This window comes from Balaenoptera borealis (assembly GCF_965194805.1).
Source record: "Balaenoptera borealis genome assembly, chromosome: 17".
NCBI classification, from domain to species: domain Eukaryota; kingdom Metazoa; phylum Chordata; class Mammalia; order Artiodactyla; family Balaenopteridae; genus Balaenoptera; species Balaenoptera borealis.
In genome coordinates, this window is record NC_138876.1 from 35,734,734 (window position 1) to 35,760,500 (window position 25,767).

Here is a 25,767-nt window from a genome sequence, read left to right on the forward strand (position 1 = left end):
GTGTTGCATTTCGTCTGGGAATCCTAAAAAGTGGGATGCAAGTATTCAAACGCTTTTAGAAAAAAGCTCAGGGTCATATTTTAGAATTAGAGCAGCCAGTCGATAGTTGCTATTACTAATACATCAATTTGGATTATAGAGAAGACTTACCTAAATTAGGCCAGCAACTATTAATTGATGCCTACAGCTCTTGGTAAAACTGTCCTTGCCTTTGAGGCCTTCATTTAGCTTAGGGGTGGGATGTTTCTTTAGAAAAAGACGTGAAAAATGCAAAATGCTCCTGGACTCAAATCGATGAAACCTCTTTCGGTTGTCTTTCTCTTCTCCCCCGTCGCAGTTTTGGTACTTTGCCTAGTTCACAGCGGAATCACTGAGTTTCTGATTCAGAGCCGGCAGAGCCGCCGTGCGGGCAGCCCGCCTCCAGGGGGAGCACCAGCCGCGGCGCAGTGAGGCCGCTCTGGCCAGCTGGGGTCCCCGCTCATCTCAGTGGCCAGCCCTACCTCTCCGCCTGGCGCTGCAGCCTCTGCCGCCGTCGCCGCCGCCGCGGGGAAGGTGCGGCTGTTGTCGCCGCTGCTCGGCCGACTCAAAGGTACCTGGGCCTCGGCCCGCGAGCGGCCTCCGGACGGAAGCCACTGACACCTCTCCCGCCAGCCCCGAAGCACTGGAAAGCCTCGGCCCGGGGCCTGGCCGCAGGGAACCAGACCGGTGGTGCTGCGACGGGTGGCTTCCTCGCGGGTCTGGGCCGCTCGCGAGAGCTGGGAGGGCCTGCGAGGGTTCTGGGGGTTTTGTGGGTAAAGGCTGCGCGGTCGGCCGCGGCGGGCGGGGCTGGGGCGGGCGTGCTCGCTGGGCTTCGCACGGTAGGAGGTCCGAGCCGAACCCCGCGGCCGGCTTCTCGGCGTCGGGCCCGAAAAGGTGCTCTGTGTCTTGGCGTTGGCACAGATAGTACGTGGCCGTTTACTAGGCGCCCGCCTAGTAAACGCCGTCTAGGCGTAAACAGAAGCTGCTGAGAGGTTAGTGGACTGTCCCGATGGCACACGACCCCGGGTGCCCGGGTTAAAAGACAGCATTGCCTCTTATTCACATGCAGTGCTGGAAGCAGATTGTCTTCCAGTACAGTGCTCTGCCTCTAGAAAAACACGTTTATTCTTCAGAAAGGTCCCCAGTGTTCAGAATTGGCTACAGAACATAACGAGGTAAAAAAAATATACCATTGAATAGTAACCCTTCTCACTCTTTAAAAAATGACGGTGGTACCAAGGAGCTCCTAGCTTAAAGAGCTGTATTATCAGTGATGTAGGAATCATAGTAATAGCTCTCTTCAGTGCTTACTATATGTCATTGTGCTGGGTGCTTAAAAACCTAGTACCTTTATTTAATCCTTGTAGCAACCGTAGGAGGTACCGTTTCCATTTTACAGATAAGGAAACTGAGGAACAGAGTCTGAATTTACTTGTCCGAGGTCAGACAGCTAGTAAAGGGTGAGCTGGGATTTCAACCTCATCGCCCTCACTCCAATGCTCCTACTTGTTACCTATCCAAACAGTTCCCTAAGACTTTTATTTGTTTATTAATTTGACTTGTAGCTTGAACTGATTTCTCTCAGGTTTAATTTTCATGGCTAAATGCAAGAGTCCTGTACCAACTTATTTTTAGTTTAAAAGGAGTTTAATGAGAAAAATGTTTGCTCATTAAGGAGTGTAGTGATAATAAAGTTAAGCATGAACTAGGGCCCTCACCACTCTGATTTGAAGTAGAGTTGGGTTTATTTGGTTGTTAATGAGCTTCATTGCTTTTCTTTATTATTTGCATTTTGATAGCATTTTTAGTGAGTTCACTTTGCCTTTGCAATATTATGTACAGTAGTGTAGAAGGGAAATGAAAGATTTTTCGATGACAGAAAGTTAATATTTTAGAGGATGTAGGAAAGACTGAAGTAAAAAGGAATTAAGAGGTTTGGGGCATGTAATTTAGGGCAAATTGTGTTACTACATGGAAGAGAAAGAATTTCCAGTTTCTGTCAATGTTAGAAGGGAAGTGGTATTTCCTTTTGTGGAAAGAAGTTAGATACTGTAGTGTCCTAAGTCACTTAGCCTTATCAGGATTTCAGAGTTTGCCTATTCAGCATTCCTGTAGCAAATGTACACTGAGTGCCTCCCAGGGCCAAGCAGTGTTCTAAGCACTGGGGATGCAAGAGGAACAAAAGAAAACAGCATTCTTGTTCTCCGGGAGCTAACATTCCACTGGAGGAAGGTGGGGATGGAGACAGTAAATTAAATACTTTATAAAAATTAAAATATATCCAGTCAGATGGTAACAGTTGCTTAGAAGAAAAACAAAGCAGTGAAGAGGGCTAGGGAGCGCCAGAGAAGGAGCAAGGAACGGCTTCATGGAGAAGGCTCTTGAGCCAAACCTGAAGGAGTTGGGGACAGCCGTGCAGCTGTGTAGGGGTCACGTGCACCAGGCAGAGGCACAAGCCCAGAAACCACCAGGCTTGTTGGAGGACAAGCAAGAAGGCCAGTGGGTTTGAGCAGAGGAAGGGAGGGCAAGGTGGGGTCTGAGAACTAACCCGTCTTGGTAAAGACTATGGCCTTTTCTCTGAGTGCAGAGGGAGGTGGTTGGAAGGCTCTGAGCAGAGGAGTGAGGGGATCTGGCTTAATGGGTGTAAAGCAGCGTTCCCCAACCTTTCTGGCACCAGGGACCAGTTTTGTGGAAGACGGTTTTTCCACGGATGGGGGTGGTGGTGGGGGGGATGGTTTGGGGATGATTCAAGCGCATTACATTTATTGTGCACTATATTTATATTATTATTATATTGTAATATATAATGAAATAATTATACCACTCACTACCGCCGCTGATCTGACAGGAGGCGGAGCTCAGGCAGTAATGCAAGCAGTGGGGAGCGGCTGTAAATACAGATGAAGCTTCGCTTGCTCGGCCACTGCTCACCTCCTGCTGTGTGGCCCAGGGGTTGTGGGGACCCCTGGTGTAACGGATCACTCTGGTGCCTGTGTTCAGAATGGACGGTAGGAGCAAGGATGGAAGCAGGGAGCCCACTTGGGAGGTTGGGTCAGTATTGGAACGAGAGACGATGGGGTTTAGACCAGGTGGTAGCAGTAGAGTAGTAAGAAGCAGTCATGTTCTAGGTATGGCTAGCAGGATTTGCTGATGGATTGGATGTGGGGTGTGAGAGTAAAAGAGTGAAGAATGACAGCAAAGCCTTTGGCTTGAGCTAGTGGAAGGATGGAGTTGCCCTTTACTGACATGGGGAAGACTTGAGGATTGAGAGGGATGGGGAGACGGGTAGAGCAGGAATCAAGGGTTCAGTTTTAGACATGTCAGGTTTGAGATGCCTGACATGAGGTGGGGTTTTATGAGGCTGGAGTTCAGTGGAAAAGTCCTGCCTCTAAACAGAAATTTGGGAGTCATTAGCAAATAGATAGTATTTAAAGCCAAGAGATTATTTGAGATCTGGTCTAAAGAAATGAGGGCTGAGCTCTGGGACTTTCCATATTCAGAGGTTGGAACCACAAAGGAGACTGAGAAGGAGAAGTCTTTGATTTGATGAGTCAGGTAAGATGAGGACTGTGAAATGAGCGTTGGAGTTAGCAATGTGAATTTCATTGGTGACAGTGCAAGAGCATTTTAAGGAGTGGGGAGAAAATCTGATTGTTGTGGTTTAAGGAGAGAATAGGGGGAGAGGGACTGGAGTTTGCAAGTATGGACAGCTCTTTAGAGGAGGTTAGCTGTAAATTTTTCATATATAAATTATTTGAAAGCACTGTAGTGTCTCCACAGTTAATAATTTTATTTCCAGCTTCAGCTACTTAGCAGTCAGACTTGGATTATTTTATCAGTGACTGGTGGAAATAAAATAACTATACTACTACTGATGATGATGATAATGTATTATTAACCTCCAAAACCAATACACAGCGAAGCTTGTCCTTTTTACATAATTCATGTTAGAGCTCATAAAAGCACTTTGGTGGAAAGTATTCCTTTGTCACTTGCCTTTGTTCTTACCTTAAGTTAAAATTAACTTAGAGGTGCTACGAACTGTGCATTTAAAACAAAGTACATGCACAAAAAAATTGAGAACCAGGATTTGTTTTGAAGTATGCTATCTTTTTATCTAAAGACATGAGTTTAGGTTCTTGTTTCTGCCCTCAGTAAATTAATGCCCAAATACAAAATAATCTATAAAGTATACAGTATATACCAGATTTACACCGTCTTTACTGTGAATATAAACTCTTTCCATGGTCTTGGTATGTGCCTTTTTCATAGCAAGTACAGCCCTCTAATGCATTGTAAAGAATTAAAGTGATTAAATAAAATATTTTGAAGTTTAGGGTTATATCTACTGATTTTTTTTGTAATCCATTAATTTTATCTGGAAGATGATGCATCCTTCAGTCTACAGATGGAAATCTTTTTTTAAGTTGAGGGAAGTACTTTCTTAAGTTTGTCTTTTGTTCTTGTTTTTTCCTCTGGCAATTTTTCATGGGCTGACTCTGCTGTCTAGTTGTCATAATCATTTCACACGTCCTTTGTAACTTTTCTTTTGCAGAGCTTCTTAAGTTAGAAGCTGATTTGATTTTCTGTAATAGTTGTTCTGTTCCTTACTGTTTACAATTTGGATTTTAAATTTTCTTTTATGTTTTTATCAAATTCATAGTCTTTTTTTATCCCAATTTTTATTTGGTACTTTTTTTTATTCCATACCCTGAGTTCTTAATTTTTTTGTATATTCCTAATCCAGTGTTTTTCTTTCTTTTTTTTTTTTTTCTAGTAAATGGTCTTCGGTGGTTTGCTTATCTCTGTGTAGAGCTAATGAACTTCTTACAGTGCAGAATTTTTCATTAACTCTATGTTGACTTTCTTTTGTTATTCATCCTTTAAAAATGGAAGAACTTTTGAGATTATCACTATACTATTGAATTTGTTCTACCAAATTTGTTCCGTACCATTCTACTAAAGACTTTTTCTAGATTGCTTACAAGGAAAATAGAGAATTGGATTTTATGTAGGTGTTCTGTAAAGGATTGTATTGTGGTGTTTGAAAAAGATTTACCTATTTAAAATTATTTTCAGTATTATTGCTTAGGTTTACGGTTTAGATCTTTGTAATAAAATCCTTTTGTTCCAAACCAGCATTCAGACATAAGAATGATCAATTTAAACTTTATATATAAATATATATAATAATGTATAAATAAAATCAGAGACAAAGGAATAGCTAATTTCCAAATTAAATAGATGCTTGTCCTTTTTCCTTTTTTTCCAGCTTCACTGAAATATTATTGACAAATACAAATTGTATATAGTGTTCATGCAGTGTGGTTTTTTATAGGTGTACAATGTGATGATTTAATATTCTTATATACTGTGAAGTGATTACCCCAATCAAGTTAATTAATACATCCATCACCTCACATGGTTACCTTTGAGTGTATGTTTGTGTATAATGAGAACACTTAAGATCTGCTCAGAAAATTTCAAGTATACAGGACAGTATTATTAGCTATAGTCACCATGCTGAACGTTAGCTCTTCAGGGCTTATTCATCTTATAACTGAAAGTTTGTACCTTTTGACCAACATCTTTCCATTTCCCCCTCCCCCAGCCCCTGGCAACCACTGTTCTACTCTCTGGTTCTATAAGTTTGACTTTTTTAGATTCCACATGTAAGTGAGATCATTCAGTATTTGTCTTTCTGTGTCTGACTTAACTTCACTTAGCATGGTGTCCTCCAGGTTCATTTATGTTGTTGCAAATGACAGGATTTCCTTTTTCTTTTTTATGGCTGAATAATATTCCATTGTGTATATATACCATATCTTCTTTATCCGTTCATCTGTCAGTGGACACTTAGGTTGTTTCCATAATGGCTATTGTGAATAATGCTGCAGTGAACATGCAGGTATCTCTTCGAGATAAGATTTCATTTCCTTTGGATATATACCCAGAAGTATAGAACTTGAAGAAGAACTTGTCCGTTTTTTTTTAGCGCTCTTCAGTTTTTCTAGACCTCTTTGTTCACTGCAGTGTTTACAAACCTTAAATAATTTAGCTTCTGACTTGCCAGTAATTATTAGAGAAACTAAACAATTCTAAGACTAAAATATGTTCAATAAACAATAGACATACACCCATTTGATAAAAAATAGATGATTTGTTTTGTCCCTAGCTCTTGGTCATGTGGCCATAAACACACATAAGCCAACGAAATACTGATAATTCTGTGTATTCAGTAAGCTATCCAGTAAGTACTACTTTTAACACATTTCTGAATATAGTCAATTAAAAGATACGTGCACATTGTTATTTAGGGATGGTGCCAAGTCAGTCAGAAACAAATGCAAGAACACAAATGGTTTATTTAGCTGTCTTTCCCACATGGGGCCTTTATGAGATTAGATACTCTGCTGTTTTACTTTTTAAACTAAGTATATTAAAACTAGCCAAAAACCCTGTATTTTATTATATTATAGTGTCTTTTTTTCCTTTAGCCTAATTTAAATTTGTTTAAAATGTCCTGAGTGTGACATTGTCAGACAGTTTATCTAGGCGTTCTAACTTTGGTGGCATTTTTAGTCCCAGTATCAGTTTTTTCCAAGAGCCAAAAGGCACGGCTTCTTTCATTTAAATCTCTTTCTGCCACTTCCCCATTTGGGGCTATGTTTTACCTGTTGGTTGTTTTTCTCAAAAACAAAACAAACACTGGGCCTTCCCTGGTGGCGCAGTGGTTAAGAATCCGCCTACCAATGCAGGGGACCTGGGTTTGATCCCTGTTCCGGGAAGATCCCACGTGACGCGGAGCAAATAAGCCCGTGTGCCACAACTACTGAGCCTGCACTCTAGGGTCCACGTGCCGCAACTACTGAGCCCGCGTGCTGCAACTACCAAAGCCTGCATGCCTAGAGCCCATGCTCCACAACAAGAGAAGCCACCGCAGTGAGAAGCCCGCACACCACAAGGAAGAGTAGCCCCCGCTAGCCGCAACTAGAGAAAGCCCACGCAGCAACGAAGACCCAGGGCAGCCAAAACAAACACTGGTATTGTCTGTAAGTGTTTTCCCCACAGTGAGCTTATTTTTATCTCACTTATTTATTCAGAGTATCCATTCAACTTGTTCTTCAAGTTTTCTCCTTGGTGAGCTCCTAGAGTTTACCCAGCTTTCAGTCTACTTCCAACCTCCTGTGCTATTTGTTCCATTTAAACATGAGATTTCTTTGACCTTAATTCAACTCCTTCTTGAAGAGAGTTAGATATCATTACACCCGACCCTTCCTTTGACCTTTGTCTTTTACTGAAACATGTAACACAAGCAATATTTCTTTTCCTTCTTAGAAAGCAGTGGCAGAAGCATATGGCAGTAGGAATCAAGTGGTAATGATTACTCTAGGTTCTTTGTCGTTTAAATATTTGGTTCTAAGTAACAGAAAACCTAATTTAAACTGTCAGTAAAAAAGGGACTTTACTGATGCCTGTATTTGAAAAGTCCAGAGCTAGTATGAGCTTCATGTGAGGTTTAATCAAGGCATTGCTGATTTTCTGTCTGCCATACCCTGTATACTTCCCTTCTCTTTCTCTGTCTCTCTACCTCTCTAGCTCTGTTTCTCTCTCTCTCTCTGTCTCTCTGTCTCTGTGTCCCTTCTGAAATATATCTCAAAATGACTAAAGCAATTTTGGATGTCATGTTTGCACCATATTATCAGAAAAAAAGAATATATCACTTTTAGCATTCCAAGTAAAGGGTCTTATTGGACTGAAATATGTCTACTTCTAAATAAACCACCACAGCTAGAAGAATGTAATATGTTACATAGCTTAAAATCCAAGCTGATCCCTTCAAAACATACATACAGACAACCAAGAGTAATAGTGTTGGGTACTAATGGACAGAAAATGGTAGAAATGATAGGCAACCTGTTATATCCACTACAGTGGCACTGGGCCTCTGAGGGAATGAAAAACAGTTTTGGCCAATTATACAAGACCTGGTTCTGGACTTCGTTGTCAGGTGGCCAGCTGGAGGCAACTGTATGGAGGCGTAAGCATGGGGGAGGAGGAATGGAGAGCAAAAATGAACAAACCCTTCTCCCAAAATAAGCTTGCAGCAAAAATTCCAAAACAAATGAAAAAAGATCCAGTGCAAAGAAAAATCCATCTAACGGCGTTAGAGTTGGAACACAAATTCAGTCCTGATGTAAATGATTTTAGGAAACCATCCAACAAAGTTTTTTTTTCTTTTTTTTTTTTAATTGAAGTATAGTTGCTTTAAAATGTATTAGTTTCAGGTGTACGGCATAGTGATTCAGTATTTTTGCCTGTTATACTCCAGTATAGGTTATTACAAGATAATGGCTATAATTCCCTCTGCTATATAGTATATCTTTGTTGCTCCAACAAAGACCTTCAATTGTCGTTATGCTCATGTAGAAAAAGGACTTGCGTTTATTAAAAATGAACAGTAAATTATGAAATGAAAAGTAACAAGCAGATGGATATGAAGACAAAATTAGAACTCTTAGAAAAGCACAGTAGTTGAGGGTTTTTTTCATGTGTGATAAACTTTTAGACTCAATCCAGCCAGAGAGGATAAGTGAATTAGAAGGTAGTGCTGAGAACTGTACCTAGAATGTAGCACAGAAGAGTTTTGGTTTTTTTTTTTAAGAAAAGCATAAATTGAGTTTCCAACATATATCTAGTAGGAAGATATGGCTGAAAAGCAATATTTGAAGAGATAATAAGTGAGAATTCTCCAGAATTGAAGAAAGACATGGTCCTTAGATTATAAATACACTCAGAATTCCAAACAGAATAAGTAAATCCTCCTAAATAGATCCCAGTGAAACTGTAGAACATTAAGGATAAAGTGAAAACTCTTAAACCAAATAAAGAAAAAGAAAAAAGTCTTTTCTTGTGCAACAATTAAACTAAAGCGGACATCTCCTAGCAATAATGGATCCCAGGAAGCAGTGGAGTGATAGCCTCAAAGTGCTGAGGGAAAGTAACCGTCAGCTACAACCTTGTAATCACATGAACTATCATTCAAAAATAAACTCGGAGTCACTTTAAAATTTCCAAAGACTGAAAGAGTTTACTACTCACGGATCCTCATTAAAGGACTGAAGGATGAACTTCAGTCAGAAGAGTGACTCTACAGGCATGGGATTTTTTTAAAAAGAGTGGTCTGATTGATAAAATGTTGATAATTTAGTTAACCATTCTTTTAAAAATATGGTTTTTTTTTTTTAAAGGTAAAATTAAACTCTAGACAACAATCACGAAATGGAATGTTCTGTCGTGGTTATAGTGGACTCAGAATAAAATTTCTGGATAATTTTAGACTTTAAGAAAAATTATTAGCATGTATGTCAAAATAACATTTGTTAGTAATCCTAACATTCAGGTGGAATAGGGAATGGCAAATAATTGTTACTTTGCAGAACAAATTTGGGAGACTTGCCATACAAGATACCAAAAACTATTATATAGCCAGAGTAATTAAGACAGTGTGGTTTTGACACATATATGTCTCATAGACTGTGGGAACAGAATAGAGATACACATAAACAGAAATTTGTTACATGTTAGAGCCACATTGTCCAGTACATAGCTATGACCACATAAGGCTATTTAAAATTTAAATGTATGGTACCTAGCATTAATAACTGCAACACTGGTTCTCAGCAGTCTGGTGTTCTCGTATTTAGTGCTATTTTAAAGTATTTTTGAAGATATATCTTTGTGGGGTTTGGGGATATTTTTTAAAACCTTATGTATATATGCCTTGGGACATTGCCAGGGAATTACATGTTCTAATTTCAAACTGAATGGTGCTACATGTGTTTTAAAAAAATTTCTCTTCTGTACTTCCATTATCTCAAGAGGAGAAAGAAAATTGTCAAATCAATCTTCTGTTGTAAAAATAATCCTAACTAATTCAGAAACTTTCCAAATAAGCAAAATTTAAAATTGAGAGTACTGAAATTGATTGAGATATCCCTGATGAAATTAAGAGATGACAAATTGGAAATGTTTTCTCTGACACAGCTAAAAGCTCATTAGCAATAATAAGATTGCAGTTTCTGCAAAAATAAAGAAGTAATTAAAAGAAGAGAGGGACCTCAAAGAAGAGATCAAACGATTTGAAGATGGAATCAGAAGATGTGGAATTATATTACTGTTATGTTGCCTCCAGTTAACATAGATTTTTCAGCAGCTGGAAAAATTTGCACAAAAATTTGCTCACAACTCATTTGCATTGCTAGTAATGCATTTGTAAAATTATGCTGTCACAAAAAATCAAATTCAGTTTTCGTTTTCAATTTTTTGGGATTCTTGCCTTTTTTATCACTTCATGTGGTTTATTTTTAGATAATATTTCACTTTATTTTTCTGCTGATTTGTATTAGGATGATAGTGTATGCCCATTTATGTTTTTATCAGTTTATATTTTTATTTGATACTCTGAAATGTTATTAATGTTTTTGAGGTATATTGAACATTAAATTTTACTTGTTAAAACATGAATTCTGAATTTTAAAAAATAGAATAACCAGTATTAATGCTAATGTTTCCATATTATATAAAATAAGTATTGAAATATCCATACTTTCATTTTGCTTTAATATTTCATTTCTAGCTAACATGTGCCTGCTATGGAAGGAGGTAACAAATATTGGTTTATTATTTCTAAGTAATTCCTACTTCTTAGACATCAAAAGACTTTCAAGAAGTAGTCATATGAACATGGTATCCCTTTTTTTGTGTGTGTGGGAGGTGTTTTTTTTTGAAAGTTTTTCAGCTTTATTTGAAATCAGTAGTAGACAAAGTAAAACAACATTTTACTATTTTTACCTAGAAGATTAACAAAGGTCAGTTTCACCATGTTGATGAAGAGTCACTATCTCTCTCTTTTTTTTTTTTGGTGTTTCATGTAACTTTTTAAGAAATTTTATTTTATTGAAGTATAGTTGATTACAATGTTGTGTTAGTTTCTGGTGTACAGCAGAGTGATTCAGTTATACACATATATATACATTCTTTTTCATATTCTTTTCCATTATGATTTATCATAGTATACTGAATATAGTTCCCTGTGCTATGCAGTAGGACCTTGTTGTTTATCTTTTTAGTGTAGTTATAGTCTGTGGCCACCTTCAATGGTTGTCTTCATTCCTGTTGTCACCATTTAGGCGTTATGTATGCTAATTTCCATACTCCACTGAAAGTATGTTTGAATGCATACTTTACATTACATTTGTACCATACATTTCATTTAACCAAAAAAGTATGAAATGAGCACTTAGTTTGCAGTAGGCACTGCTAGACACTGTGGATCATGTTATCAAGACAGGCAAGCTCCTGCCCTCAACTTATTTTCAAATGGAGATATACAGGAAATGATTAACCAAATAAGCAAATAATAAAATTATAGATTGTGGTAAGAACAGGAATGAAGTAAACGGTGATGTGAGAAGTAAGTTGTGGGGATAAGTACATTTGAGCTGAGACCTGAGTGCTGAGAATGAGCCAGTTAAGTGAAGATCTATCCAGAGGAAGTACATTCCAGTAGAGGGGAGAGTAAGTGCAAAGGCCCTAAGGTAGAAAAGAGCTTCAGGGAGCATGAAGGAGGCAGGCGGGGCTAGAGTATAGAGAGCAAGACGGGGTGGGGGGAGGATGGTGAAAGCTAAAATTGGGGAGGTAGGCAGGAGCGAAATCATTCAGGGCTTTTGTAGGCCATGGTAAGGGTTTTAAATGTTATCTTAAATGTGTTGGGTTACCATCGACTTATTTAAAGCAGAGGAATGACATGAAATGATTTGTGTTTTTGAAAGATTTTGTTTACATGTGGAAAATGAATTGTAGAGGGGTGAAGGTGTAAGTGGAGAACGGTTAGGAGTTTATCGGAGTAGGCTAGATAAAAGGTCATACTTGGACCATGGGAACCACTAAAGAGTTTTTTTTAGCTTGGAAATGATGTTCACAAAGAATGAAATGAGAAAATGAACATGGCAACCTAATGTAGATTGACTGGGATGGGGGTGATAGGGGAGAGAACGAGACTGAGAGACCAATTGGGAAAGCATTGGAAAACTTCGCATATAAGGTTGTTTGTCAGAACCCAAAGTAAGAGTGGAAATAGTATAAATGGAAAGGAAAAAGAATTTGAGAGACAACGAAAGAAGAGTTGACAGGACTTTGTGTGTGATTCAGTGTCAGGAGAAAAGAAGGCATCAAGGATGGTGATTAGAAGCGTGGTTTACTAGAGTCCCATCTGGATATCTTGCCTTCACCTCAACATCATATCTACGTGCGCACACACACACACACACACACACACACACACACACACACCCAAGAAAAACTCTACCACTGACAGAAATTTGAAAGTGTTTTTGTTGGGGGGGGGGGTGTGTGTGTGGAGTGTTGGGTGTTAGATGTGATGCGGAAGTGAAGGCAAGATATCCAGATGGGTCTCTGTATAGAACTGCCCTGTGTACTCACGTTCCAATGTACAGTACTGTTACTATCTCTTTCGATTTCTCTGCTCACTCTGCCCTTTCAGAGCACCCGACTCTTAAGAGTTGCTCCTGTCATTGCCCCTGAGCTCCTGCGGGGCAGAAATCTTTTTACCTGTTGTTACCAAGATGTGGAAATACTTTTACCCTTAATTCAGGCTGAACTTCTTTAAGGGGAACTTTCACTAGGAAACTAAGCAAAAAATCTAGCATAGTATATTTATATATTGCATTATAGTTTTCAAAGTCCTTTTGTAGAAAAACACTGTGAAGGAGATACGGCAGATATTATTATCCCAATTTTACAAATGAGGAAACCAAGGCTCTTAGAGACTGACTGGTTAAGATCGTACCCTAGAAAGTGGCAGAGTTAGGACCTAAGATGCAAATCTTTTGATTAATATGTAGTCCTCAGTGCCTATCATAAAGAATAGTTCTTGATAAGTTCACAGAGCAAAAATCTCTTGATTCAAGTCTTTAGGTCTGCCTTTACTGTTTATAGCTTATGAGCACCTAACTGGTCATTTTTCTAGCTTCAACCTTACCTAGATTGAGAGGGAAGTGGTACCTTTGGGTTAGCAGAACCCTGACACTGAAATTTGATAGAATTCTTCATTTTTTCAGGAAGTTATTTTTTAGTCTTTTATCCAGTTGTCAGTCCCCTTAGGCCTTCCCCTCTGACCTTACACTTATACACATTGTCCTTGCTTCTATATGTCATGGTCCTCTGGATGGGGAAGGCACCTTCTTCCCTGGTGGAAATGGGAGTGAACCTTAGAAGTGAGTGAACCTTAAAAGGAACCAGAAGCTGGCTGAAGAGATGGACAGTTGTACAGACATTTCTTTCTGCTCCAGGTAGCCAAAAGGGGGCTAAAGAAGAGGTTGAGAGATGTAAATGGGAGACATTTTATAAGGTGTGATAGAGTAGAAAGGGTAAAAGATAATCCAGAGATAGTTGTCCTAAGAGAGAGTTCGGGGTTAGGATCTGGGTGGTGGAACCAAGTTCCAGAGGACAAAGTCCAAGGAAGGGAGACTGAAGTGAAGTGGAGATAAAGGTATTTGACATTGAGAAATTTGAGGAACTCTTGGGTTAATCTTTTTTAAGTGATAAGTTACACACAGGAAACCATCCAGTAAAATATAATTAAAAACTAAAATTTGGGCCAGAGAAGATAGAAGGAAAGTGGTATGAAAAGGCAGTATATACTGTAAAAAATTTTAGGTTTATTTGTATTTGTATTACTGGGGGTGATGTGCTAGAATATCAGTAAATTTAATAGTTACTTTGAACTCAGAAGTTTGCCTTTAGTTTGTTTTTGTATCTGTTCTTAATGCTTTTCTGCAGTTTAAAATGCTAAACGTTTCATTTCCTAGATCATTTTCCCAAATCCAAAGCTTGTGAATTCTGAGAATGTAATTTGTTTCATTTATCTAAATATAAGAAATTTATCCTCCCATCTATTGTGTGAAGACCATGAAGTAATTATCTTTTCATAGTATTTTAAAGAATAATTTTCCTATCATAATTATCTTTGCTTGACAGTGCAGTTCTCTTGAGTACAAGGACAAATGTTCAAAGTAGCAATTGTTCAAACTTAAAAAAAAAAGACTCTTCCTAACAGTTTTATAGTACATCATGACACTATCTACAGTTCATACAGAAAAAAAAATTTTGAAATGAAGACATTTACCATATTATTCCCAGTCTCTTCAGTATTTGTCACAGACCAAATGACAAAATACTAAATCGTTTTAAGAGACTGAAAATAAGGACCAGAAGGAAAATGAGGTTTGTATTTGCTAAATTTAGCAAACAATTTTAATTGACAATGTTAAGAAAAAAACTCTGCTGAGAAGACATTTCAGTACATCTGGAAGAGCCATGTATCTATTAAAACGTGAGACCTTAATCACTGACCACTCTTTCCCATATTGGTCACAATGGCCTGGTAGGTCTTTGGGCAGTCTATAAAAATAGTTCCATGGGAAACTGATACAGGGATTTGCCAGCCCCTATTCCCATTTCTGAAAGATACCCTAGAACCTGATTACACCAGACCTAAGTAAACTGAGCCAACTCACAGACCCAATGTGTGGGAGCCAGGTCTCAGTCAGAAAGAGGATTCCTGCGGTTCATTGTCCCTCTATTCAGAACTGCTGTTCTACTAAAGAAGCTACCAGGACTGCTGATTCAGTTCCACTTTACAATCCTGGCATTTCCCACTTCTTGCCCCACATCTTAGGTTCCTAAGTGGCAGCATGAGGAAAACTCCAGCCAAAAAATATAGCTTCTGCTTGTAATCCTATACTTATTTTTATCCTTGTAAGCTGGGCTAAAAAAACAGAAAAAACCTAGTGGAAAAAAAAAATCCCTATTTCTCTTTCTTGAACCTAGAGCCATTTCTAAGCATATAACTCACTACTTTCTTTTCTCAGGGTATCAAAAGATGCCTCCCGAAATAGGTTAGCCACAGTCCAAAGGAGAGACAGCAGGAAAAGAACCAAAGGCTCCCTTTAAAGACTCAGACACTCCTCAACTTTCTTATTAAAACTCTGTACTCACTTCCTACCAAAGGTCTCATCCTTAATTCTTATTTCCAGTGGGGAGAAAGAGGAAATTACTACCCCATGTGGTATCTGTACATAAACATGCCATTTTTGAAGGTTTGGCTAAGTTAGCCCCATAGGCCTGTCTTTAGTCATTTTTTCATTGCGTATTCTTATTATTTACCAGGTTCCCTAGAGGTTGGAATGAGTGGAGTAGGATTTGGGTCTAATGATGATGTGTAAGGAGTTCCTGATTTTTAAGGGTCTACCTAGGCCATAAGTGTAAACATCATGGAGCTCTAGACTAGAATGATTTGCATAGCCTTACCAGCAGTCAGACCATACCTCAAAGTCCACTAGGTCCTCTCTTGGGTTGTGTAGCTTAGGGAGGGTCCTGTGTCCCTAGAACGGGTGTTTTATATTAAGGATGCAATACATGCTAGCTTCCATCTAGCACATAATTCAGAGCATGAATGGGAACAGATTATGGGAGAACTGTGAAAACCTATTATGTTGAAGATGATGTACCTTATATTTCTACCATAGATCATGAATAGGGCTAGAACCTTAGAGGTGAGGGTTGGCCTGTAAAGTTACAGCCTCTCTGGTTCTCAGTATCCTTATTTGTAAAACAGGGAGATTGGGTTAGATGATCTAGGTTAGATGATCCTGGATGGCCCTTCAGCTGTAAAAATTTCATAGAAATACTTAAGTTTCTCTTAAGAACACAGTCTTGTGCTTTCAAATTATTTGAGATGAAGTCTGGTTAAATTTTGTGAACTATTTAGGAAATAAGGAATAATTTACAAAAGTTGTAATTCCTATATTTTAAAATAACACCAAAGAAATGAATAAGAAAGTCATTATTGTAGCACTTTAACAATTCTGTATAAATGAAGTCTGATAAGGTGGGTTTAATGAGGTTTAGATTTTTTAAAAGGCCTGGAATCATATTTATGCTATTTATTTGCTTGGTAAACTGGTCTTTTTTTTTTTGGCCGTGTTGCACGGCTTGCGGGATCTTAGTTCCCCAACCAGGGATTGAACCCGGGCCATGGCACTGAAAGCCCTGAGTCCTAACCACCGGACCGCCAGGGAATACCTCTTCTCTTTTCTTTTCTTTCTTCATTGAGATATGATTGGCATACAACATTATATTAGGTAAACTTTTCTTTTTTAAGGAAAATTGAACTTCATCCCAATTCTGAACAGTTTCAAAATTAGTGAGAATTATAATAAGTGACTGTGAAATGGGACAAAGGGAAACTTCAAAGGCCCTCACTCCTCTTGTTTTATACCAGTACTAGATGCTCACATTGCTCTTGAAGCCCAGGTAGGCCACAAGGTGGCACCATTAGGTCATGTAAATAAAATACAGCTGTGTCTAGGAAAAAACTGATTTTTAAAAAAATCAGATAACTTTATTACAGAGTAATACATGTGCATGAAAGACTTCACATTGACCTCTCTGTGCTTATTTAATGTCTTTATTATATAATTATAGATTATAAATTGGAAACTTCTATGGGAGGAGGTTCTTTGCTAAGAATTTTAAACACGGTAAACAGTAAAAATTTTGGAAAATACTGAAAGGCATTAGAGTAAAATAAAATATCCAAGATAGACAATGTTATCAGAAACTCTTGTTTGGTGTGTTTTGATTTCCTGATGGAGAAATAAAAACTTAGGCAAGTGTTTTCTCACTATCCCAACAAGTAAGAAATAGTTGAGAATAACAAGTCCAGGAATGTAGCCACTCCCTGTAAAGTGGAAAATATTTCCAAATATTTTTATTTTTCTCACACTTAAAAAAGTTTACTTTGTGTGAAATGATTGCAAAGAATTAATCAGAATATATGTGTTAGACAGATGCTTCCTGTAAAGTAAGAAACATTTCCAGATATGTTTTTATCTGTTTTTCCGCAGTTTAAAAAGTTTACTTTTAATGAAATAATTCTGAGTTAATTCGGAGTGTGTGGGCTAGTCTGATGTTTCCCTTTATATAACCTTTGATGAAAAGATTTGCTAAACTAATTCATTATGTAAAAAGAATCTTATGAAAACAAACTTAGGGACTTAGTTTTTTCACCCATAAAATGAGGATAACGATAGTACTTACCATATAGGTTTTTTTCATGAGGACTAAATTAGTTATTACAGGAAAAACCCTTAAACAGTACCTGGAGTAATAATAACTTAATAAATGTTAAACATGTTGCTAAGCAGTTGTTGGCAGAGTAATAGCAAACATACAAATAAATCATTTTTCCTTCTTAATTATAAATAATAAACAACAATAAATATTTATAAACATAAATAAATCCTTTGTTCCCTAAGAGCACCACCTAAGCAATACCCGATTAGCCTACTTTTACTTATTATATGAACTTAAACACAATGAACTGGCCTTTCTTAAAGTAGCATCTGTAATTCACACATTTGAAATTAACCTCCCCTTTAGTGCATTAAAAAAATTTTAATTATGAAGTAATTGATAGCTTGGCATTGAAGAAATCACAAGATTAAAAATTTTACCAGATTCGACTTGGAAATACCATAAAACATGTGTTCTCCACAAATTTAAATATAAAGTAAAAATGTATCTGTGGTGGGTCCAGATTTATCTAAAAATTACTCTTTTTTGGACTTCTGTTAATTATTTTTGAGCCTTGGAAGTAAAGTTCAGAAGGTTCTACTTATAAGCTTCCTCCTTTAAATGTTCTTCATGGTACTGCGATAGCCTGAAAGGATAGTATTCGCAATTCTTTTTTTGTTTACTTACTACCATGCTTTCAGAAGGGGGACTACGCTTTTCCTTTTTTTAAGAACTCAAAGTAAATATTTACATATTTTTTGCCTTTGTTTGGGTAGATACCTCAAAGGTTGAAATTTGGAATCCTACCCGTAAGATCTATGTGAATCTCAGACCCAAGACAATCTTCAAAAAAACAGATAAATAAGGATCCTAAATCCAACTTAGTTTAAGATGAACTGTAAACCAGGATCTTGGAAGTTTTATAGTGAGCAAAACGAGCATTGCATCAAGATTGCTATCACAGTGAAACCATTTGCCAATAAAAAAATGAAATTGGTTCCCCAGCCTTACATTATAGTCAGATCCATCTGTGTCACATTGCCTGAAAACCCATTGTAATAGTCAAATTTTGACCAAAAATATTATTTTAAAATTCTCTTAGACTATCTACATTTTGATTGGCTTAAAATGTCAGTGAATTTGAATCTGTGTAATAATTAGAAAAGTATAGGGAAAATTCTGTTTTAGTGTGCTAAGAAATTCAGTAAGAAAATTATGGTACATGCATACAATATAACATAACCATTAAAAATTGTTATAGAAGACTGGTAACATGGAAGCATGTTCACAGTATAATTTAAAAAGTTTAACATTAGTATGTATATTATGAATTTAAAAAATATATAGAGAAAAAAGCTGTGAGACCATAGCACCAAAATGTTAATGATAGTTACTTCTAGTTGGTAGGATTATGGGTAACTTATTTTCTTCTCTTTGTTCATGTTTATTTTAAGAATTTTACAATGAACTGTAGAACTAGTCATAAGAAAAAAACTGTTACTTTAAAATCCTGTTACAATGAACTTAATTGAGTGTACATTCAGCAAAGAATTACTGGATTCTCTCATGTCTAGATTTCAAGAAATAACATGCCAAGCACTGTGTAATCTGCCAGGGTGCACAGACAGGTCAGACCCATTTTTTGTCTTCTAGAGGAAGACTGTCAAGAATTTTAGAGAACGGTTCTGAACAAGTAACAAAGCTTTGTATGAACTGTTTTCTCCTGGTTATCTTCATAACTATAGAAGCTGCATGGCATATTGCAAATATTATAGACTAAATTTGAAGTCCACTCTGCCACGTACAGTAATATGGCCTTAGACACATTAACTTTTCTGAGCCTTGGAAATTATTAAGACCACACTATTAGAGAAGTATAGCTGCTGAAGATAAACAGACTGAAGAAATATATTATCGATATTTTGGGAAGGGGTTTAAATTATTGTTAAAATTTTTACTTGCTCACAGCTAAATTTCTTTTAGATTGGGCTTTTTTTTTTTTACCCTTTCCTAATATCTGTGGATCTGTGCAGTGCTTAGGTTTTAAGAACAGTAATTCTAAAGTGCAAGCATTTAGGACTTAATGAATTCATTGGATGTTCTTGTTTTATGGTTCTTTGAGGTTATTTTATATTTTAAAAACAACTGTATCCTTTTAAAAGGGTAAGAATAACCAAGTGAGGTATAGTGAATCCAGATTTGGGGGTTCCATTTACTGTATGTCATTCTCAGTTTTAGTACTTTCCTTTGACATTAGAAAATGCAGGCCTTGAGATCTGATAGCACATCTCTTCAGGTACGCCATTTTTCCCTTGAATTTTGTTGAATTGTCTGGTGCTTTGATCTCTGATCAAAGTTGCTATATAGGCATAAGGCTGTCAGTCCATTTGAACCATTTGTAGCACTTAGTCTTGCCTTTCCCAGTGACCTTTCAAAATGAAAAATAAGTCAATACATTATGTATGGTTGGTGATATTGGGTATGGAAGACAAATTTAAAGTTATGTTACAATAAGTATATGTTAAAATAGAACACATTTTCTCCATTAGTTCTTAACCATCAAGAATACTTATCTTAAAGTTGTGTAGATTGACCTAAGAGTAACATAAAATAAAATATAAAGGAAAGAGAGTATTAACTAGAACTTTCTTATCAAGTTGGGGACTCACAAGCTTTCACTAAAACCTCCTTATTGTTATGTGGGTTGAGACAAGTGCTCTTTGGCGTTAGGAGCTCTTGTTACTGAGGTCTGGGTGACTGCCTTGTCCCAAAGGATGAGTGCCTCCATCCTCATGAAGTTTCCTGGGCAGTGCCACAGAGCATGGAGTTAGAGTTTTAAATACTAAGCTGTGCCAGCCGTCTAAGATCTGACCCCCAAAGTCCTGCTTTTAACAATCCCAGGGAGTTAGCCTCTGAGCCAGTCATTGGACACTGTCCCTTATGGACACTGTCCCTTAGGAATCAGAACCAGGCTATGGGGAACAACCAGAGGACTTTCTGGGGCTTGACTATTCCCATTATTGACTGTTCTTGTGGTTTTTCTTCTGCCAGGAGGAACCAGTTCTCTTTTTCTTTCCTGGAGGTCTTTACTCCCCACTAGAGGTCACCCAGTTGTTAGAAACTGCTGTGTTACCAGGGGATCAGTGCTCTATGCAAGCTAGAGCACAGTTGAGGACTGTACCCAGCCCCAGGAGAGTAATAACTGTTATTTTTTGGGTGCTTAAGTCATATAGCTAGTAAGTAGCTGAATTGGGATTCAGACCCAGGCATTCCAGCTCCAGATACATTCTGGGTGGAGTAGCCAAGCTCTTTGAACATCTGACAGTAGAGAAACTGCCTCTGTAGAGTACTGTTCACTCCTGAAAGTAGCGCCTCTCAGGACAGTCAGACTGTATCACGTCTCTCTCCCTTCTGCTTTCCCCACCTCTAAAGCAGCCTCCAGTATGCCCATGTCCGTTCACAAGGTGACAGACTCAGCCTTCTGTGAATCTTGAAAGATATCACACAGTAGTGCCTCTAACTCTGCTTGTGGAATGGTTCTTATGACACATTCCCTTTGGTAAATACCAGGGCTTCTACCTGAGCCCTTCCAAATGGTAGGTCCTACAAACTCTTCCATAAATAACCTCTTACTCTCCTAGCACCCAGAGAAATGACCTCAAAGAAGACCTTCCTTCCTTCCTTCCTTTCTTCGTGGAGAAGATGAGCACATTTAGACTCAACAATCTTTTCATCAAAATCTTTAGGCCTCTATATGACCCAGACATTGCACTCCTGACCATTTATCCCAGAGAAATGAAGACTTAATATAAAAATATGTACCTGAATGTTTTTAGAAGCCTTAACATAACGCCCAAAAACTGGAGATAATCAGATGTCCTTCAGTAGGTAGACAGTTAAACTGTGGTACATCCATACCTTGGAATACTACTCAGCAGTAGAAGAGAAACAAACTGTTGATACAGACAACAACCCAGATAAATCTCCAGAGAATTATGTTGAGTGAAAAAAAAAAAATCCTCAAAGGTTACGTACTGTATGGCTCTATTTATGTAACAGTCTAGAAATGACAGAATTATAGTAATGGAAGACACTAGTGGTTTCCAGGGGATAAAGAGAGGTGGGGGCAGGAGGGGAGTAGGTGTTGCTGTAAGAGGGCAAAGATCCTGGTGGGGCTGGAAATGTTCTGTATCCTGGCAGTATCAATGCCAATATCCCGGTTGTGATACGGTACTACTATTGTTTTACTCTGTGTTACCATCAGGGGAAACTGGGTGAAAGGTACACAGGATCTCTCTGTATTGTTTCTTACAACTGAATTTGAATGTACAATTATCTCAAAATAAAAAGTTTAATTTAAAAAATCTTTAGTCCTCTTCACCCTTTGGACAATAGTTAACATGTCCCGATTTGTATTCATTTCTGTTATTTCTTGGGGAATCTATCAGTAGCTTTCTAGTGGTTTATTTAGGGTCTTCAGCATTTTCTTGGCAGGTTTCTAGTAATTAGGTCTAATGCATTTATATAGTATTAAGTTTGAAATCATATAAATTTGTAATTTGATCATTTATTTTCTTATGTGGCCTTGTCATATCAAAAGAAACTGGCAGAAAATGGCCTTTCTTATGGATTTAAGGAAACATTAGGATTACTTTGGGGGCACATAACTATATAATCTATAATTCTATCTCCAAATAAACAGCTACACTTGTCCTTTTCATAATATAAACCCTACTATCTTCAGAATAACCCCTGCACCATTTTAACATTGAAAAAGCCACATCTTATATTAATATATTAGAGAGAGACTTTAGTCATGAAGACTCAGCTCTAGTGGGCAGGACAAAAAAGGAAAATAGTAGGCTTTGGGTGAACACAGACTATTTGTTCAGGGAAATCAATTAAGTGGCTCAGTGATAATGAAGTCTGTCTAAATTGGTATTACAGACTTGCAGAAACATAGGGAACAGTTGAAGAGGGTGGATGTTTTGCGTATTATCATGTCATCATGGTATTTGCTGAACTGTTGTGGGACTGGTCCTCACATGTAGTTTGTCTTCACTTCCAGCCTCGCACTGATAGCCCTTATGATACAACCTGACTTACGTATGGTAAATGGAGCTTCATAAAATGCCATTGATTATTCCCTATAAGTTTATTTAAAGGGACTTGATGACAGCATAAATGACTAGTAAAAGTCATGAATTTCAGCTGGAACTATAAATTTGGGATTTAGACTTTATATTCCAGATTTACCACTTAGCATATTATCTGGAACATTTTGGGCACACAGTAAATGTTTGCCTAACAAATTACTATTGATTTTTTATCGTCCGTGCTGCCTGTTCGTGACCCCCTCGCTTCCACGTTCCCTCAAGAGAAGAGTGCAGTGGGACTGACGGGGGACTCTCCAAATGTCTGTCAGTGCCCTAAGGGGAAACCTGAGGGGGGGTCCCAGCGAAAGTGTGAGCGTGGGGCTGCACCGAGATGCAGGAGGGGGGGGGGGGTCAGGCATGTGGAAAAGACTGCAGATAGATTTGAGCCAGTTTTCTTTCACATTGAAAAGAAAAGGTAGGGGGACAATCTCAGGAGGAGATTTAAGTACCAGTATTCAAGACAGATTAGACATTTTTTTTTTCTTAAGTGTACCTGTTTGGTTTAAACCCAAGTATTGGTTGTTTTTAATTTTTTCCCCCACTGCAAATAGCATTTTATTTCTAAAATTGCTTTAGTAGGCTAACCTGAGATGAAGCCACCATTTATAATGGGAAAAATATGCATTCCAAATTCTGGTAAGTTAGAGTGAATTTTCAGAGCATAGTTTCTCCTCTATTGATGGTAACATAATCTGACTCTTTCTTTCATCTTTCTGACCGTGCTTTCTTGTTAGTGGGCAACAGAGCTTCTCCTTATTAAGCCCTTCTTTCCTCCTTTTCACCACTTTATTACTCGTCAGTGACTTTAGTAGCCTCATAAGTTAACGCCTTACCCATAGATTTTCTGGAAAATATCTACAGGTCCCTGTACCTTGTCTATGTTTAGTAGAATAGCAAGTCCTTTTTCACACCGCATCTTTGTTATAACTGAATATTCTATTTATTATAGATCCTTGCTGGCACATTTCTGGATAGTCTGTTGAACCTTCTTAAGAATTCAGAGAAACTGCCGTGTGACCACGGAGAGAAAGATCTAATCTTAAGGCTTACGTGAGTATTTTCTACGGTGGACTCCCTCACAACATGTGAAAGCTTCAGTGAACTGTGGCCTTGCTTTTGGGCAGATTCAGTTCTGTAGTCAAGATGAAAAATGTTATCTATCATTGGTTTTATTAAATTTGGAGGTTAGTAGTTTCTCAAGGACACAGAGAAATCATAAAATAAACCATGCTTATTCTCACTTAAAAAATAGACAAGAAAGACTTGTCCTTTTTACTGAGCTGATATTCGAAAGAATCCCAGTCTGCAAACCACAAGAATTCTTAACTGTTTGAACCAAAAATACCAAGTAGATTGTTTTTCATTATCTATTCTTAGAGAATTTAACCAAAACACGGTACCTCTTGAAAAGCACTTGATATGTGGTATTTTAATTTTTAAAAAGCTTGTGATACCTCGTCTTTTTTATGATCCAATCCAATGACTACTGTAGGGGAAAATAGGGAGATTACCCTTGGAAGAGAATTCTTGACTGTTTTTTTGAGAAACATCTTCCCATTGGGTTAATTTCTTTAAAAAACATTATATAGTATCATAATCTGAGGTTTATCTTGTCTTGATCCCTGTAATTCTTAATCATAAACATATTTTCCCGTTATTTAGAATTATCCTTAACAGCTCCTTCTCACCCTTTATATCCAGCAGGTCATTCAGTTGTGTTCATTCTATCTAGTGTATCCCTCTCCAGTATGCCCCCTTCTCTCTGCCACTGCCTTACATCAGGCTATCATCATTTCTTGCCTGGATCTCTACAATGACATACTGATTGATCTCCCTGTCTCCAGTCTTGACCCCCTCCAAACTAACCTCTCTGTATTGCCAGAAAGTCATCTTTCTGAAAGACTAATATACTAAGACCATGCCATTTCCTTGACTTAAAATCCTTCAATGACTCCTTACTAAAACTCAGGTATAATAAATCTTACTGTGGACTTGTTAGGAAGATTAAATACAATTCATTAACACCCTTAATGCAGGGGCTGGCTCGGAACAGGCTCTCAGGCTGTGTTAATGTCCCCCTTGCACGCGTGGTAGCAGCAGAGCTTAAGGTGGCCCAGGAATAGAGGGACAGTGGCTCTGCTGGAAACCAGGCTAAAAGGAGTGGGGGCCAAGAATCTCACCGAACTCCAGAGCCAGGCTTTCCTAAATCCCCGGGAGGTTAGGCACAATAGATTGATCTAGCATCCAGTTCCATCTGTGTTCCAGGAAGACTTTGCCTGATAAATTATAAGCCAAGCTCATCTGTGACTAAGCTTTTTTAACCTTAGAGTAAGGGAGCCATCTTAACAAACACATCGGTCTCTGCCTTTGTGTTTTCTTGTTTTGGTTTGTTTTCTCTTGAACTTCTTAGTAAAGTTTCTTTTGTCAGGCTTTAACTTTTTCTTAAATGAACCAAGGAAGGGACAATTGCAGGTGGGGTGGAGACACACTCACGCGCGCACGCACGCACATGTGCATGCACTGAGAGACCAAGAGATTGCTGAGGGCAGGGAAGTATCGATGAAGGATGTGTGGAAACACCTACTGGTGAACCGAGGCTACTCAGATGGGTGAAGTATTAGCATGGACACAGCTGGGATTGCTGCCTTTGTCCTGCCTCTGCATTCCCACAGAGACCTGTTTTTCCTCATCTCTCCATCTTCAGACAGTGGGAGTTTGGCAAAATCAGATATTTAGATAACCACAGAACAAAGCAGAACAGGATCAATACTGTAAAAAGGACAGAATTCTTAATTTCATGATATTTTCAGTTTTTAAATTTAGTTTGTTGCCTTCCTTAGCTTTTCTCTTTCTATGAAAAATTTGAAGTTTGTGCTCTAAACACAACATTTAGCAGGTCCTTATTGAGTGTGAATTAAGTTATTGGTTTTTTCATGCTGATTTAGTTAACTTTTGAGCTGATAATTCTGTTTTACCATTTAGACTATCTCAAATACAATAAAAAGCAAATATATGAAAGAGAATTACTTTGTTTTAAATAAGAATCTCTACCAGTAGTAGCATTTGTGTGTGTGTATGTGCGTGTATAGGTAGTTGTATGAAGTTTAAGGAACATGCTGTCTTTGTCTTCTGACAATGTAATAAACTTAAATCTAAGCACTTATATCTTGCTTCGCTTTAAAAATATCTCAATCCAGGGACTTCCCTGGCGGTCCAGTGGTTAAGACTCCACGCTTCCAATGCAGGGGATGCAGGTTTGATCCCTGGTTGGGGAACTAAGACCCACGTGCCGCATGGCGCGGCCAAAAAAAAAAATCTCAGTCTTTTTATACGATGAAAAGTGAAATACGGCTTTATGGTAATTTAATTGCAATTTTGATTCAACAGATATGAAAAAAATGAGACATTTTAATGGAAAATAAAATATAATAAT

At 37.9% G+C, this 25,767-nt stretch overlaps 1 protein-coding gene across 2 annotated transcripts in view; it reads left to right on the top strand.

Annotated features, from left to right (window-relative positions):
• The first annotated feature begins 481 nt into the window (after positions 1-481).
• ANKRD46 (ankyrin repeat domain 46) overlaps positions 482-25,767 on the top strand; it is a 34,936-nt gene continuing 9,650 nt past the window's right edge. Inside the window, exons 1-2 of one of the 2 annotated variants that reach the window (XM_082364458.1) lie at positions 482-589; positions 23,284-23,384. The gene's annotated coding sequence lies outside the window, so the exon portion shown is untranslated. Of the gene's footprint in view, positions 590-837; positions 1,011-23,283; positions 23,385-25,767 lie in introns of those variants that run through there. The other variant, XM_082364459.1, reaches the window with a different exon arrangement.